This window comes from Callithrix jacchus, chromosome 18 (assembly GCF_049354715.1).
Source record: "Callithrix jacchus isolate 240 chromosome 18, calJac240_pri, whole genome shotgun sequence".
Lineage (NCBI taxonomy): Eukaryota > Metazoa > Chordata > Mammalia > Primates > Cebidae > Callithrix > Callithrix jacchus.
The window spans coordinates 39,686,222-39,704,638 of record NC_133519.1 but is presented as its reverse complement, the minus strand read 5'-3'; the positions used below and the strand labels follow the sequence as shown (position 1 = coordinate 39,704,638).

Here is an 18,417-nt window from a genome sequence, read left to right as displayed (position 1 = left end):
TAGGAGATTGAGACCATCCTGCCTAACACGATGGAACCCCGTCTCTACTGAAAATGCAAAAACTTAGCCAGGTGTGGTGGCACACATCTGTAATCCCAGCTACTCAGGAGGCTGAGAGTCAGGAGAATCACTTGAACCTGGGAGGCAGAGGCTGCAGTGAGCCAAGATTGCACCACTGCACTCCAGCCTGGGTGACAGAGCGAGACTCCATCTCTAAACAAAACAAAACAAACTAACTGGGAAATTCTAACCTTCTAAAATTTACAAGGAAAACATCTCAAATCTGGAATTTCTGTCTTTAATTTTAGACTTCTTATTATTCTCTAACTCTGAAATGAATCCAGAGGCAGCACGGTTTTCCTCTTCATCCCTAATGTCCACCTTCAAACCCCTGCCCCAGCACGGGCACCATCTGACACATTTAACGTAAAAACTTAAATATTCGAACATCCATGTCAAATAGGAAGAGTTTGGTAGGTATGTTTTTAACATATAAGTCATAACGTGTTATGAATCTCACCCAGTTCCTGTTTTTCACCCAACACTGTTGTGAAAATCTGTGTTGAGGCTGTTTTCTCCGCTGAGAGCCACTGTTCCACCACACTTGAACTGTCTAATCCCTTGGAATGGACACCTCGGTTGCCTCTAAGTCCGTGCTATCTCAAGTAAAACACTACAGTGAAATCTCTGTACACATCTTTTCAGAATTTCTCTAGGACATATATACCCAAGAGTGGGACTGCTGGGTTATAGGTCATGCACATGTTTCATTTCACTAGATTCTTCCAAAATATGTGTGTCAGTCATGCTCCCACCAGTGTACATGTGCAAATTTCCATCTCCCTCATCAGTGCCAACAGCAGCATTACCCACCTTTCTGAATCTTGCCATTCTCAGGGGTAGAAATGCATTTCTCATCATTGTTTATATTTGTATTTCTATAATGGGGATTTATAGCTTAAAATACCATCTGACTGTCTTCGATTTAGATGTTCCCACTCCCCACCAGAATACCCCTGCTTTCTTTTTTTAAAAAAGGACAAAAGTAAATAGCATTTAAAAAAAAAATGAGAATGGAATTGGAACAAAACAAACCTACTACCCTGAAAAAAATTTCCATAAATCATCCCCATCCGCAATTCCAGCTCCACCTCATGTGGCCCCAGGGGTTGTACTACCCAGAAAACCAGAAAGCCACCTTTTTGTGCATGGGTATAACTTTGGAAGTAGAGAGAATACTTTTGCCCACTCTCGCCTTCAGTTCCTCTGCTTCTAGACCCATTATGAGACCAAAACTCCTAAGAAAAGGGGAGGAAAGTGGGAGTGGTGGGTGGGACTGGCCATGCACATCATGCTCTGGGACATACGCTACTAAGCAAGGAGGGTTGAACTGGAGACAGGACTCATCCTGGTGACAGTGCCCTAAGAGAGTATGGCCACCATTCTGACCACATGCCTCCCTTAACTCTTTAGTATAATCTGGAATTGGAGCCACACTCTAGATGGTGGTGTCATTCGTGGGGAAAGGAAGACATGTGGAGGAATAGACTGGAGGACGGCATAAATCAAAAGCCCCTTGGACCTGTTCAATGGACTCTCATTAGACATCTGAATTAAGATGTCAAGGAAGCAGTTGGATTTTAGCCTCAGGAGCTCAGAGGAGAGATGAAGGCTGAATCTATAAATGTGGGAGTCATCTACATGTGGATTTATGTAAACCCACAACAATGGGTGAGATCCTGAGAGTGAGCATAGACAGTGAAGGGGAAGGGGGAAGGGGAAGGGGGGGAGGGGAGGGGAGAGAAGGGGAGGGGAGGAGGGGAGGGGGAGGAGAGGGGAGGGAAGGGGAAGGGGAGGAGAAGGGAGGAGGAGGAGAGGAGAGGGGAGGAGGGGAGAGGAGGAGAGGAGAAGAGTAGAGGGAAGGGGAGGAGGGAAGGAGGGGAGGGGAAGGGAGGGGATGGGAGGGGAGGATGAGAGGAGAGGGGAGGAGAGGAGAGGGGAGGGGAGGGGAGGAGGGGAAGGAAGGAAAGGGAGGAGAGGAGAAGAGGAGGGGAGGAGGGAAGGAGAGGAGGAGAGGAAAGGTGAGGAGAGGAGAGGGGAGGGGAGGAGAGGGGAGGGGATGGGGAGGAGGAGAGGAGAGGGGAGGGGAGGAGAGGGGAGGGGATGGGAGGAGGGGAGGGGAGGAGAGGGGAGGAGAGTGGGGACAGGAGGGGAGGAGAGTGGGGAGGGGAGGGGAGGCCACAGGAGGAGAGGGCCCAGAATCTAGCCCTGGGGCACGGCTACATCAGAGATAGAGCAGAGGAGTGAGAACCAGCAACAGAAACTGGAAAGGGACAGTCAGTGAAGTAGGAAAACTAGAACAGCATGCCACCACAAAAGCCATAGAAACAAAGGCTTCAAGAATGAGAGAGTAATCAGCTGCATCGAGTACTCTGAGAAGTCAAATCAAATCAAGACAGAAAGAACCACAAGACTTAGGAACATGGACATCCCTAGAGACCTGAACAGGAGCAGTTTTTGAGAGCAGACTCCTGTTAGAGTGGTTAGGATGGGCAGGAGATGAGCATGTGGGTACAACACTGGCCACTCTTCTGAGAAGTTTTGCTGTAAAGGAGAGCAGAGAAACGGGATGGAGAATAAAGAGGGGTACGAAGTAGCAAGGATTCTTGTGTTTTGTCCTTACACGTCGGATTCTATTGCAGGCTCTTACACTGGTGGGGTGAGCTAGCAGAGCTGGAGAAATTTATAGTGGAGAAAAAAGAAGGAATGAGATCAAGAGCAAATGTGGAAAATTTTTAAAGACAGTATAAAGCTGTCAGAAGTTAGTCTACACACACCACCCATGCGATGAGCACAGAAGCCTGTGGTGATAAGAGGGTGGTGTATTTCTCCAGGGTGACCACCGGTCAGAGAAGCCCCTGGCAAGTGTACAGGGAAATTGCTGCAGTCTCACTAGAAACGTGATTAATGACAGCTCTTGGTTTTTGGTGTTTTCATGAATAACATGCTTTTTGGGGGTTTTCTATTACTTTAATTTTAATTGACATACCTATATATCTATGGGGTATAATGTGATGTTTTAATATATATATATTGTGCATTTTACATGATAAAATCAAACTAATTAACATATCCATTGCCTTGCATACTTATTTACAGTGAGAACATTTAAAATCTACTCTTTTCACAATTTTGAAATAAGCAACATGCTATTATTAACTATAGCAACCATGCTGTGTAACAGATCTCTACAACACATTCCTCCTGTCTAAATAAAATGTCATACCCTTTGAACACCCTCACCCCTTTGTCATCCACTGGCCTCTTCCCCAGCCTGTGTAACCACCACTGGACTCTCTATGTCTGAGTTCAACTGTTTTGGGTTCCACATGTGAGTGAGTTCATATGATATTTGTATTTCGGTGCCTCCATATATATCCATATATAGATGGAGTATATTATATGCTATAATATACTCCAGGTTCATCCACATTGTCACAAATGACCATTTTCTTCTTTTTAAGGCTGAATAGATTCCATTGTGCATATACGCCACATTCTCCTAATCCATGAAGCCACTGATAGACACTTAGCTTACTTGCATATCTTAGCTATTGTGAATAATGAGACAAGGAACAAAGGAGTGTGGATATCTCTTCAAAATATTGATTCATCTCCTTTGGATCCATAGTGGGATTGCTGGATCACATGGTACTTCTATTTTTAGCTTTTGAGGCACTGCCATACTGTTTCCGTAAGGGCTGTATCAATTTACATTCTACCAACAGTACATAAGTGTTTCCTTTTCTCTACATCCTCACCAACATTTATCGTTTGTATCTTTTACTATAGCCATTCTAACAGGTGTGAACTGATATCTCACTGTGGTAACAGGTGTGAACTAATATCTCATTGTGGTAACAGGTGTGAACTGATATCTCACTGTGGTAACACGTGTGAACTGATATCTCACTGTGGTAACAGGTGTGAACTAATATCTCATTGTGGTAACAGGTGTGAACCGATACCTCACTGTGGTAAGAGGTGTGAACCAATACCTCACTGTGGTAACACGTGTGAACCGGTATCTCACTGTGGTAACACGTGTGAACCGATATCTCACTGTGGTAAGAGGTGTGAACCGGTATCTCACCGTGGTAAGAGGTGTGAACCAGTATCTCACCGTGGTAACAGGTGTGAACCGATATCTCACTGTGGTAACAGGTGTGAACTGATATCTCACTGTGGTAAGAGGTGTGAACCGGTATCTCACTGTGGTAACAGGTGTGAACCGATATCTCACTGTGGTAAGAGGTGTGAACCGGTATCTCACTGTGGTAACAGGTGTGAACCGATATCTCACTGTGGTAACAGGTGTGAACCGATATCTCACTGTGGTAACAGGTGTGAACTGATATCTCACTGTGGTAAGAGGTGTGAACCGGTATCTCACTGTGGTAAGAGGTGTGAACCGGTATCTCACTGTGGTAACAGGTGTGAACCGATATCTCACTGTGGTAACAGGTATGAACCGATATCTCACTGTGGTAAGAGGTGTGAACTGGTATCTCGCTGTGGTAAAAGGTGTGAACTGATATCTCGCTGTGGTAAGAGGTGTGAACTGGTATCTCACTGTGGTAACAGGTGTGAACTGATATCTCATATGGTTTCAATTTGCATTTCCCTGATGCAAAGCATCATGCTGAGCATCTTTTCATGGATCTGTCTGCAATCTGTATGTCTTCTTTTGAGAAATGTCTGTTCAGGTCCCTGCCCATTTTTTAATAGGGTTATTTGTTTTCTTGCTCTTAAGTCACTTGAGTTTCTTATATATTTTTAATATTAGCTCCTTATTAGATGTATGGTTTGGAAATATTTTACCTGAATCTGTGAGTCATCACTTGACTTGGATAACAGTTTTCAAGTTGCATTTTATTGCATAATATTTTGTTATGATGTTATGATAACACAGTATTTTGTTATCAATTGCTGACCTCTTTTCGGACTTAACATGCCTCAACTTCAGAAATATCATTAAGCTGAAAAAAGCCAATCCTAGACATTCCAGGGAAAATAACTCTTTTGAGTGTATTAGAATCAATACGATAATTCAGAAAGGTAGCCAGATGCATTCATTCATTGAAGCATATCTAGCAGGAGCCTACTGTGTGGCAGACACTGCTTAGACATAAGTAAATGGCCACGGTTCTGGCAAATAAATAATTACCATGAGATAGAGTGGTCAGGAAAGTCCTCTGAGAAGAGAGATCTGAGCCCAGACCTGAAGGATTTAAAAAAAAATCCACTGCATAGAGAACAGAATGCAAAGTTCTAGATAGAAGGAACATTCTATGGGGGTGGCTAATGCTAAGTGTGAGGGAGAGTAAATGGCACCTTGCTGCTAGTGAAGGTATAAACTGATGAACATTTTCAGTAGGGGGCGCAATTAGATAATTGTATGTAGGAATTTCACTTCCAGTAATTTATCCTAAGGAAATTCTCAAGACTACAGTCAAAACTGCACATTGCCTCCCCGTAATTCATTCTTCACAGAGCATAGGCTAAAGGATATTTTAAAACCTAGATTAGTTTGTTCCAGGGATGTGCTGGCAAACATTTAACAACTGGCTCTCTAGGGGAAGAGCAGCATCTGCTATAAACTCCTGTGGACAAACACAGACGGTCCCGGGCTTACGACGGTTCGACTTAGGATCTTTTGACTTCAGGATGGGTTTATGAGGGTATGAAATGCAGTTTTGACTGATGATATTTTTCACTTACAATGAGTTTATCAGATTATGTCCTGAGAGGTTGAGGAGAATCTAACTGTCCGCAACCCAGATCAAGCCACTTATCCACAGGACATCACTGAATAAGGAGCTGGGAAGAGACATGCCAAGAGGCTCTCAGAAGCCCCCGAGGGCCCACTTCGGCACACCAGAGTGTCCATCCGCTGCACAGAAGCCTGCAGTGCGTGTCCATCATACCTTGCAACGGAGTCCACACTCCTCACCCTGAGCTCCAAAGCTCTCCCTAACCAGGTGGCTCCTGCCCACCTCCCATAGTTCCTCCCGCCACGCCATCTCCCCTGTACTCCCTGCTTCTGAATTTTGATTGAGCCCTCCAAGCTCACTTCCACTTCAAGGTCTTTAACTTGCTCTTACCCCAGATCGCCCTCTTGTCACTCAGGTGTTTGCTCACACATCACCTGCTCAGAAAGCTCCTTGCTGCCCACCCTACCTGAAGCTCAGGGCATCATCTTGTATTTGATTGACAGCATTTCTCACATCCAAACTTGCCCGGCTTTTTGATCATGTCTCCCCACTAAATTTTAAATTCCATGAGATCAGACACCTCTCTGGTCTTGGTTACTCCTATCATTTCCAGTGTTTAGAAAAATATTTGGCCGGTAGGAAGTACTCAATAAATATTTGTTACTGATAAATTGATTAATTTATAATAGTAAAAAAAATATAAGCCACTTAAGTGTCCAAAAATAGGGAAATGGTAAAACCAACATTTACGGATCATTTACTATCTGCCAGGAACTATGATAAGCATTTTATATGTCTCTCTTGTTTCATTTGCACAGTAGACCTATGGGATGAGCCCTTTTATAATCACCACTTTACAAATAAGGACACACCTAGAGTGGTTAAGTAATTGGCCAAACCGCTCTGAGCCAAGTGGGAAAGTCAAGCCCAAGACTGCTGTACAAACCCAGCTCATCTGAGAGTCCAGGAACGGGGATCAGGAGGGAAGCCTCACCTGGACCCATGAGCATGGAAATGCAAACATGCCAGGCTCCAGTGCTTGCTGAGCTGCTAATAAGGTGGCTATTCATTTCACACTTAGCTATTGCTCTTTACATTGGTCAAGAGCTCCTAAAGGAGGAGGAATGAGAAGCAAGGCAGGTGCTAATTCTATCTAAGTCCCCAGCTTCACGGCAACATAAGAGCATCAAAATCTCTCCCTGAACCTCAGCCATTAGCCATTACAAATCATGTTTTCAAACGATACTTGATGATGTTGTTATAATGCTCACAGTATAATGAAAAGTGAAAGAAACAGAATAGAAAACTATATATTATGTGAAATCTCCAGAAAAAGAAATTTAAAACACATTCACATGTATATTTAATGCTTAGGAAAAGATCAGAGGTAAGCACATCAAAACATTAGCGGTGGTCGGGTTGGAGTGAGTGGATTATGAGTGATTTCCATATTATTTTTTATAAGCTCCTATATTTCCCAACTGTTTTACAATGAGCACATCTTTTGTAATAAGAGAAGAAAAAAATCTATATTATTACATTTTTTAAGTGGTTGAACATTATAAAGGCAATGGAATGCAAAATTAAGAGAACATGAAATGCCCTAGATGAAGCAGGAATGGGAGGCTGCAAATGGGTTCCCTCAGGGACCAGGCAGAGATAGGGCAGGCGGGGAGAGATCTCAGCCTGATAAAAAGCAGCAAGGGGCCGGGCATGGTGGCTCCCACCTGTAATTCCAGCACTTTTGAGAGGCTGAGGTGGGTGGATCATGAGGTCAGGAGATTGAGACCATCCTGGCCAACATGGTGAAACCCTGTATCTACTAAAAATGCAAAAATTTACCTGGTATGGTGGCGGGCACCTGTAACGCGGGCACCTGTAACCCGAGCTACTCAGGAGGCTGAGGCAGGAGAATCGCTTGAACCTGGGAGGTGGAGGTTGCAGTGGGTCAAGATGGTGCCATTGTACTCCAGCCTGATGACAGAGCGAGACTCCATGTCAAAAAAAAAAGGTCGGGGGCGAGGGGAGTGATTCCAAATCAGAAAAGCATGGGACAGAGAGCAGCAGATGGTGCAGAGAGAAATGATGGGGTGAAGTTGTCCCTCAGGGTTTGATCCCCCAGGTTGGGGGGATGGAAAAAGAGGCCAAGACACTCAAAGCTGAGTCGGGAAGGAAACTTGAGTATCCATGTTGAAAAGCCCCAAGGGTCACAACTAGAACCGTGGAGCTCTGGAGGGCAGCACTGTTCACAACAGTAGCCGGGAGAGGTGTGCAGCTGCTGGGCACCCGACATGGGGCCAGTCCAAACTGAGCTACGCTGGAAGGGTAACTCAGATGCGGAATTCAAACACTCAGCGCAAAAAAATGTAAAATACTTTCTCAATAATTATATTGGTTTTGTGTTGAAATGAGAATATTTTGGGTGCATTGGATGAAATAAAATATGTTAATTTTACTTGTTTCTTTGTGCTTGTTTAACGTGGCTGCTAAAACTCTTAAAATTATACAGGTGGCTCAAATAATATTTATACTGGACAGCACTGATCGAGACCAACCGTTTCATTTTACAGGTGATAAAACTGAGCTAGCAAGGATAAGGGGCTGGAGTTCTTTTGTGAAAGCCACAGAGCTAGTTAGTGAGAGGCAGGAGAACAAAACTCAGACTTCCCACCACCCTATCCAATCCTCCTGCCTCCTCACCCAACATACACATCAAATGTTTGGTTCTGGATGTATTTCAATGACATATTTCGTTTCTCCTTGGAAAACTGAGGTTATTGTTTCTGACATTCTGTATACTTAGAACAACTAAAGGATTTTTTACCAATGTCCTTTGTTACTTTGAAAACCATCTTCGTGAAAATGTTGTTTTAAGTTTTCATTAATGTATCATTTCAACCCAACCCAGTGTAAGGTGGGGTGTGATGTTCTACCTAACCTTCACCATGGAATGAGGTCTGGAAGGCTCCCATTGACAACAATTAAACTAGATCCCAGCAGTTCATTTAGGGGCACATTGCTTGCATAAGATCTAGCTGAAGCTGAAGAGTTACAATGGGACAAAGCTCACCTGAGTTTTGGTTTTACGCGCATTTCCCAATGTAAAGCAGCAGTGCTATACCGTTTCTTGGTTTTGACAAGGTCCTTGCAACTGACATTGGGAGTTGCCTACCCAGCAGCCCTTCTCTCCTCCCTTCCTCCTAACAGAACCCTGATACAATAAGGAACAGCTGAAGGCTCCGCTAATACAACCACATCTTCCAGCTCCATTTGCAGCTAAGGGAAGCCAAGTCACGTAGATCAGGCCAAGGAGGTATCATCAGAAGCTACTGATGGGAACTGGTGGACTGTAGGGAAAGTTCTTCCTAGGGAGCTGACTCCAATATCAGGCTTGCTTTTGCCCTCCAATCTGCCACTTGTTCAATCGGTGAGGCAGGAAGCCACACTAAAAATGGCAGGGTGGACAGACCCTGATGCCATCAGAGAAGTGCCTCACCAGGCCCAGGCTGCCTCCTCCTGACCTGCTGTAATGAGAAAAATAAACCTGCAATTTGTTCCTCACGTCACTGTACTCCGAAAGTCAAATAAAATTTCTGACACAGAAGCCCAGTATTTCACATCTGTCCATCACATAGAATGAAATGGTTTTAGGGGAAGACTATTTTAAAATGCAGGAATTGGCCCAAATCTCCGATTTGACCCAGTCAAAATCCTTGTACTAAAGAATCCTGCAGAATGCCAGGCAAAGCAGGCTCCATGCAACTGCGGAGACCTTCCTGAAGCTACGTGCCCTAGAAATGGCGGAGTTGCTCTGCGGTACGCAGCCCAGGGAAAAGGTGGAAATGATACCTGTGTTAAGTCAGGTCAAGCACCCAGGGCCGCTGGCACATCTGTTAACATTCTGGAGCAGGTCATGAAATAAGTAGAAGCCACCCAGCTTTTCTTTAAACTGTCTGCAACCCAGATCAAGCCGCTCAGCCAATCTCTGGTGTCTATCACCTTAGAATATACCACTGCCATCTCAAAAGAACTCCTATTTTGGGAACCACCTTTTGAAAACTTCAAGAGCTGCGGATGTCTTCAAAATGATGAAATTACTTACCTCTGAGTTTCACGGTCAGTATATGTTGTCATCAAAACTGAGTCAAAACAGTTGGATGACAAAGACAGTGGACACACTGCCACATCAAAACGCACTCCGCAATTTCAGCATCTCACTCGAGGAAAACCACAACCAACTTCGGTTGAAATTTACTGTTAAGCAGAGCTCCAATTTTCCTTTTGTTTTACTTGCACAATTTGAGTTTAATTTTTATTTTGTCACATTTTTCCTCAAAAATTGAGAAGTATAATTCTTTGGAATATCATTTTTCTGTTTCATATATGTAAAAGAAATCAATAAAATAAATTATAGGGAAAATTGTTCCTGGTGGTATTCATGTGTGTGTGTTTGGAGAAATATAATGTAATGATTGCAAGGTACCTGTGTCATATAGATGGTGAAAGTGAGGTTCAGGAAATCTCAGTAACTTATCTAATATCAGACAGTTAAGAATTGCTGAGCCCAAATCCATATAATCTCCCCTCTACATCCTATTATCCCAGGACTCAGCCTCAGCATCACAAGTTATGATCCAGTTATGAGGAGAGAAGGAAAAACTAATTGTGCAGACAGCTAAAGCTAGTCTTCGGTAAAATTATTTTAAAATGAAAGACAGCCTCAAGCTACAGGCACAAATAGAGCAGCCTGGGGAACACTCAGGCTGCAGCTGCACAGGTGAGAAAGCAAGGCCCAACACAGCAGCCTTTATTCTTGGTATAATCAGTGAGCTCCCCCAAAAAGGGCCCTCCCCTTTTCCGGCACATACACAGTAGGCTCCACGGGAACTTGCACAGGGAGGTAAGGGCTTACCCAAAACATAACCACAGTTACACAAACACAAGGAGCTGTGCCTTGTGCTTACCTAAGGATATGCCCGCAGCTGCAGATAAGGGGAGATACACAAACAGCTACAGAGATGAGGGGAGTTTCTCATAAAAGCTTTTGAACCCAACTCTAAAAAGGCAACCTTCTTAGGGTCCCCTCTCTGCGGCGGAGCACTTTCTTCTTTTGCTTATTAAGCATTTGTTCCAACCTCACCCTTTGTGTCCATGCTCCTTAATTGCCTTGGTTGTGAAATAAGGAACTCTGGATGATGCCTCACAGTGAGAGACTGCTGCACTGTGGTGCATTGGTGAGACTCACACAGTGAGCTCTGTCCCTTACAGTATATGTGCAGAGATCCAGAACCTCTCACAGATGTTCCACTTGCCTTCTAACTGACCCAGAAAAGCAGCTTAGGCCCAGAAAAAGAGTATGTAAAGGTCATCAGGAGATGATCTCAGACAGTCTGCTGTGTCCCAGAAGGAAGATGGGGAGATTCGCTCCCGAAAAAGGCTGGGTCTGGCTGGGCAGGCCCCATGAGCACCAGGTTCCTGCCTGCCCAGTTGCCATGGGTCTCAATCAACGGTTCTCAAACTAATCAACCACCTGAAGAGCTTGTAAAATATACACATCTCCCTGTTAAAACTCCACCTAATACGGACTGATCTGAATCTTTGATGGTTGGGGTCTAGGCACTCATATTTTTTTAAGCAGACTGGGAATGGGGAAGGCAGAGTCACTGGGCATCTCACTGTATAAATGGCTGTTCTGCCTGCCCAGCCAGCCTGGGGGAAGTGGGACAGAGCCTAAAAACAAACATCAGTAATAATGATACTAAGCCCCTCACACACAACCCTGAACCCTGAATGCTGGTGTCCTCAGCCCCAGCAAGGTTAAGACATGTGTCCAGGCTCCTCAGCAACAGACCTAGGCACCCTAATTCAAATGGCTTTCCAGCTTCCACCAACTCTGCCGCCTGAAACTTTTTGAGAGGAGCCTGAGATGGCAGCACTAAAGCATAGATGCTGGTGCAGAAGAGGGTTCAAAATAAAAAAGACTCAGACCCTCCACCATGTGGAGAGAGGTCTGGCAGAGGGGCAGGCCCGTAACAGAGGAGCGCCCTTGGGGAGCAGGTCCTGGCTGGTGCTCTGGATGGCTCTGGCTGCCCAGTATAGAGCAAACAAAAACCAAGAACCACCTCTAATCCACATTAAACAGGGCCCAGAGAGGCGAAGAGGCTTGGCCAAGGTCACACAGCTTCCTATAGGCAGTTTCCTTTACAGAAAAATTTCTTTTTTGTTTTTTTAAGATGGAGTCTCACTCTGTTGCCCAGGCTGGAGTGCAGTGGCATGATCTCGGCTCACTGTAACCTCTGCCTCCCAGGATCAAGCGATTCTCCTGCCTCCGCCTCCCAAGTAGCTGGGATTATAGCTACTGTATTTTTGCATTTTTAGTAGAGACAGGGTTTCGCCATGTTGGCCAGGCTGGTCTCGAACTCCTGACCTCGTGATCCACCCGTCTCAGCCTCCCAAAGTGCCGGGACTACAGATGTAAGCGACTGCACCTGGCTTCCTTTACAGAAACCTTTCTTGAGCAACCCTATGTGCACCTGGCCATACACCAGTGCCAGATTTAATGTGACCCTTTCCAGGAGTGTGTGTGTTATGAAAGAGGGCCATGGGTTGGAGTAATATCGATATTCAGGCGGTCTTCCTGGGGCAGTCCTCTCCATCAAGGGAACCTTGGTTTGAAAGTAGGCACTTCCCTGAGACAACTATACCCAATACAGCTTGGCGAGTGTCAGTGCCCTGCAGCAGAAGCAGAATCACAAACCCATCACTTGGGCCCAAAAGCAGCACACACCTAGACCCCAAAACTCCCATGCCTGCCCCCACCCTCAGCCTGTTTCTCTCCCCCACCCCAGAAGGCACACAGGGATCCCTGAAGAAACTTCTGAATTCACAAGCTTCTTGCAAGCATTCCTCCACCCTACCCAGAAAGGCACCGCTCTACAGCGGATACCCCTAGCTGAGCCAGTCTCCCCAGAGCCCTGCCCTGGCTCTGGGTAAAACCGCAGCTGTCAGCATGTTAATTAGGACCTTGAGAGGGGGGACTCACTGACTGACAATTAATAACTCCATCTCTCTGTTTCCTGCTGGCATATTATTAATTTATCGGGCCTCTCCAGCGGGGCCAGAGAGGTAACAGACTGTGAAAGCACACATTTCAATTTGAGGCTGAGATGCAGAGGAGGGGTGTTGAGAGAAGTGCCAGTCCTGGGGCGGGGGGGGGGGGTCGGCAAGGACACAGCATGGGAGAGACTTGTCCACTGCTTCTAGGACTTCACGCTACAGAAATGAAAGTGCACATCTTAAAGGTATGTAAGGGAGGCTTACGACAGCACAGCTGGTGAAGAGCAGCTGGGAACGTCCGTTGACAGGGGCTGCTGGAATAAACTGAGGTTGAGCCATGTTGAGAAATACTCTGTAGCATGTAAGGTGCTACGGACACCTTTCCAGAACGGGCCAAAGAAAGATGCACACCACATACTGCTAATTTTTTTGGAGGAAATCAGTAAGAGCAAAACAAAGACCTCTATGTGTAATATAATTTCATTTTCACGACAGAAAGAGAGAAGGGAAGGAGGGAGGAAGGGAGGGGGAACTTTTCCCCAGCTTAAGATAAACATGGTCGGGGGGGCGGGGAGAAGCAACCACAACAGATGGCAGCTGTGGCAAGGGCTGAGACGGGGAGGAGGTGAGATGGGGAGGGGCTGAGAAAGGGAGGAGCTGGGACAGGGAGGTGCTGAGATGGGGAGGGGCTGAGACAGGGAGGGGCTGAGACAGGGAGGAGCTGGGAGGGGCAGGGGCCAAGACGGGGAGGGGTTGAGATGGGGAGGGGCTGAGATGGGGAGGGGCTGAGACAGGCAGGAGCTGGGACAGGGAAGGGCGGGGGATGGGGAGGGGCTGCGACTGGGAGGGGCTGAGATGGGGAGGGGCTGAGACAGGGACGGGATGAGATGAGGAGGGGTTGAGATGGGAGAGGAGTTGAGATCCCTGGGGTAGGAGAGGAGGTGGAGGGGGGTTTGAGATGGGGAAGTCTCGAGGTGGGAAAAAGTTAAAAAAGAGCGAGTAGCTGAGATGGGGGAGGGGTTGAAATGAAAGGAGTTGAGTTGGCTGACAGTTGAGACGGGGAAGGGTTGAGCTAGAGAAGAGGAGGTGGGGAGGGGCTGAGATGAGGGAGGGCTGAGATGAGGGAGGGCTGAGATGAGGGAGGGCTGAGATGAGGGAGGGGCTGAGATGAGGGAGGGCTGAGATGAGGGAGGGCTGAGATGAGGGAGGGGCTGAGATGAGGGAGGGCTGAGATGAGGGAGGGCTGAGATGAGGGAGGGGCTGAGATGAGGGAGGGCTGAGATGAGGGAGGGCTGAGATGAGGGAGGGGCTGAGATGAGGGAGGGCTGAGATGAGGGAGGGCTGAGATGAGGGAGGGCTGAGATGAGGGAGGGCTGAGATGAGGGAGGGCTGAGATGGGGAAGGGTTGAGCTAAAGAAGAGGAGGTGGGGAGGGGCTGAGATGAGGGAGGGCTGAGATGAGGGAGGGGTTGAGGTAGAGGAGTTGAGATGGAGAGGGACTGAGGTGAGGAGGGTTAAGACAGGAGAGGAGTTGAGATGGGGAGAGGTCGAGATAATTACTGAGGGCCTATATGTCTGCATCGCCCTCAGCACTGGGGCGATAGAGTCAACTAGGCAGTCAAATCACCGATCTCATAGCACCAACATTCTTGTGAGGGTAGGTGGTCTACTGCATAGGTGACGTGGCACAGTGACCAGGCGTCCATTTTAGACTGTGTGATGAAGGACAGCCTCTCAGAGGAAGTATCATTTGGGCAAGAATGAACCAACCGTGTTGAGATCTGGAGGGAAAATTCCAGGCAAAGGGAGGAGCCAGGGTAGTGACAGAAACAGTCATAGCCTAAATAAAAGGTGAGTGAGCAGGAGCTGAGGGAACAGGGAGCACTGAGCAGGGGCTGAGGGAACAGGGAACAGGAGCTCAGGGAACAGGGAGCAGGGGCTGAGGGAACAGGGAGCAGGGGCTAAGGGAACAGGGAACAGGGGCTGAGGGAACAGGGAGCAGGAGCTCAGGGAGCAGGGAACAGGGGCTGAGGGAACAGGGAGCAGGAGCTCAGGGAACAGGGAACAGGGAGCAGGGGCTGAGGGAACAGGGAACAGGGGCTGAGGGAACAGGGAACAGGAGCTCAGGGAACAGGGAACAGGGAGCAGGGGCTAAGGGAACAGGGAACAGGGGCTGAGGGAACAGGGAGCAGGAGCTCAGGGAGCAGGGAACAGGGGCTGAGGGAACAGGGAGCAGGAGCTCAGGGAACAGGGAACAGGGAGCAGGGGCTGAGGGAACAGGGAACAGGGGCTGAGGGAACAGGGAGCAGGAGCTCAGGGAACAGGGAACAGGGAGCAGGGAGCAGGGGCTGAGGGAACAGGGAACAGGGGCTGAGGGAACAGGGAACAGGGAGCAGGGAGCAGGGGCTGAGGGAACAGGGAGCAGGGGCAGATCGAGATGGGTGTGGTGAGATGGGGCATGGGTTGAGATGGGTGCAGATTGAGATGGGTGTGGTGAGATGGGGCATGGGTTGAGATCAGTGCAGACTGAAATGGGTGTGGTGAGATGAGTAGCTTTCAGATGAGGTAAGATGAGGAGAGGATGAAAAAGGGAGGCACTGAGATGAGTATGGTTGAGATGCTGAAGGATCAAGTTTGGGAGAGGTTAAGATGGGAAGCGATTGAGTTGTGAAGGGGTTGAGTTGTCAAGTGCCTGGGATGGGAAGGGGTTGTGTTGTGAAGGGGCTGAGATGGAAAGGGGTTGAGTTGTCAAGTGCCTGGGATGGGAAGGGGTTGTGTTGTGAAGGGGCTGAGATGGGAAGGGTTGAGTTGTGAAGGGACTGAGATGGGAAGGGGTTGAGTTGTCAAGTGCCTGGGATGGGAAGTGGTTGAGTTGTGAAGGAATTGAGTTGTGAAGCGGCTGAGCTGTGACGAGGTTGAGTTGGGGGGGTTGAAATGTTAAGGGGTTGAGGTAGGAAGGGGTTGAGCTGTGAAGGGGTTGAGATGGGAAGAGGTTGAGTTGGGGAGGGGTTCAGATGAGGTGGAGATTAATTGGGGAGCAGTTGATATGGGATGGTCTTGAGATGGGTAGTGGTTGAACTGGGGAGGGCTTGGGATGGGGAAAACGCCCTTGACTCATTTGCAGCCATGGGTCCAGGCGAGCCCTTAAAGATGACAAGGTGTTGCCAGCGGTCACGGAGAAGGAAGGCCCTGGACTGCCGTGGGAGGCCCGGGGCGCTCACCCTGCCCTGCCAAGGCCCTTCCTCCTCCTGGCTTTGTTTCCCTTCCTTGTGATGTGAGTGCTGATCATTAGGCTGCCCCAGCCCGTCCAGTTACACTGTGGAAAGCATCCCCGCGAGACTGAGGCTGCAATGCACAGGAACAACCACTTGGGGGCAGCATAAAAGAGGGAAAAAATACCTCTTCAGAAGAGGGAAAATGTGACAAATTGTGTGCAGGTTCCTAGTCTCGATCGGTAGGCAATAATGCTGCTTTTGTAGAACAGCAGTGAGGCCGAGTAGTGGGACGTGAGCACAGCTGCAGAGGGTCTGGAAGGGGGTCCCCAGGAGAGGTGGGGACAGAAAGAGACCGGAAAGGAGGACAGTCCCTTTCCTCACTCACAGGCCAACCCCGCATGCCTCATTCCCTCCCTTTTATAGGCTTTGTGAGTAAAGGAGGAAGAGAAAGATGGTTAGAGGAGCTAAAAGCAGAAGAGGAGGAGGACAGTGTGGCTGGGGTAACAGCTGCTGAGGCGGGGTCCTCAGAAGGGTACCCTGTGCCCACCTCCTTCTCTGCACCTCAGCTTTCTCACCTGCACCTTCAATGAGAAGTCATGTGAGATGAATTTTAATGATCTTTTTATCGGTGCCTGGAAGTCTACAGGGTGTCTAATTCTGCGTGTGCACGCGTGTGTGTCTGTGTGTGTGTGTGGTGTTCAGCAATTTCATAAATATTTTTTCAGCCAAAAAGACCGAAGCAAATTCCTTCAGTTATGTTCATCTTCTCCACAATGAGCACTTCCTTTTCTGAATGTGTCTTCATCCATCCCTTCACATTCAAGAGGATAATGCCCTTGACTCATTTGTAGTCATGGGTCCAGGAGAGCCCTTAAGGATGGCAAGGTGTTGCCAGTGGTCAGGGAGAAGGAAGGCCCTGGACTGCCGTGGGAGGCCCGGGGCGCTCACCCTGCCCTGCCAAGGCCCTTCCTCCTCCTGGCTTTGCTTCCCTTCCTTGTGACGTGAGTGCTGACCATTAGGCTGCCCCAGCCCCTCCAGCTACACAGTGGAAAACATCCCAGCGAGACTGAGGCTGCAATGCACAGAAACAACCACTTGGGGGCAGCATAAAAGAGGAAAAAAATACCTCTTCAGAAGAAGAGGGGAAATGTGATAACTTGTGCGGCTGGCGCTAGAGGGCGCCGCTTTTCCCACTTTCTTTAAAAAGGTGGCTGGGGGCAGAATCTCCATATCTTGACAGGTGGAGAAGGCTGAAGAGCCTCCTTCTGCAGATACGGCCGTGGGGGCAGAGTGGAGGCAGCCCAGCATGAGGGCAGAATGGGAGAGAGGGGACTGACTCACCTGAGCCTCCAAACAGGGAGGAGACCTCTGATGGCGTCATACAAGGAAACACAGAATGGGCTGATCTGGCCTGGGCATCAGGCTGCAGAGTCACAGACCCTCTCCCCGGCCTCCTCCCCCAGGGCCTGCCTTAGAAGGGAAGAACTTGGACAACAGATCTCCCTGAGCCTGGCTCCCAGCACTGTGCTCTGGAAAAGAAGGTAACCCTCTGCTTTCTCTCAGGGCTCCAGTGGCTTTAGAAAGAAAAAGGGAGTGTGTGTTTTTAGAGGGGGCAGGAAGTCTCCAGGTCACTGTATAACTCTCTGGCAGAGAGGTTATGCATTCATGCTCTGCAAGAGATGAGGGTCGCCAGGCACTTAGCAGGGGCCAGTCCCCCACTTCCCAGTACAGGACCCTCCTTGTCAGAGTCGGCCTCCACTGCAAGCACAGAAATCCGCACAGCTCACCCACTACCTTGTTTATTCTCACACCCTGCTCTCTAGGGAAGCATTTCTAGAACTATGGAAGGTCTGAAGGGAAGGTCAAGTCACCAGACACCAGACCTAGAAACAGGCTCTTTTTGCTAATCCCAGGAGGACAAGCAAAGAAAAATCAAGGGTGTGTGAAGTTTCCCAAAGGACTCAGCTTAAAACAAACCTCTAGAAATCACCCAAACTGTGTCATTTCCCAAGGGAAGCCCAGTTCTCTGGATTCTCTGTGCCTTCCGGCTCTGCTCAGAATTCCAAGAAAGCAGGGCCTATGCTCCAGGTCTCTTCCTGGCTGGTGGATTTGAAATGTGCTGTTGGTTAGTGATAACCCGGTGTGTTGAAGGCGCATGATTTCTGTGTTCCACTGGCATCTGTTCTGGTTCCTGCATGCCTGTCCTACCACAGCCCCACGATCCTGAGTGCCTCATCAGAGTGAGAAGGCTGGATTCTGCAGACCTGCAACCTCAGGTGCCTTCAGGACCAAGTCAGTCCTCTAAATGAGTGAATTAGCCCAAAGGCAGTAGAAAGCAGTGGGGAATACAGTGACCTGGAGACTTCCTGCCCC

General features: G+C 48.1%; 1 protein-coding gene and 1 long non-coding RNA gene across 22 annotated transcripts in view; one reads left to right on the top strand and one right to left on the bottom strand.

The window, feature by feature from the left end:
• Positions 1–18,417, bottom strand: part of CACNA1E (calcium voltage-gated channel subunit alpha1 E) — a 515,845-nt gene that overhangs the window by 388,427 nt on the left and 109,001 nt on the right. The window lies entirely within an intron of this gene.
• Positions 17,273–18,417, top strand: part of LOC128930096 (uncharacterized) — a 52,025-nt gene continuing 50,880 nt past the window's right edge. Inside the window, exon 1 of the long non-coding RNA XR_008477690.2 lies at positions 17,273–17,585. This is a non-coding gene — a long non-coding RNA (uncharacterized LOC128930096). The remainder of the gene's footprint in view (positions 17,586–18,417) is intronic.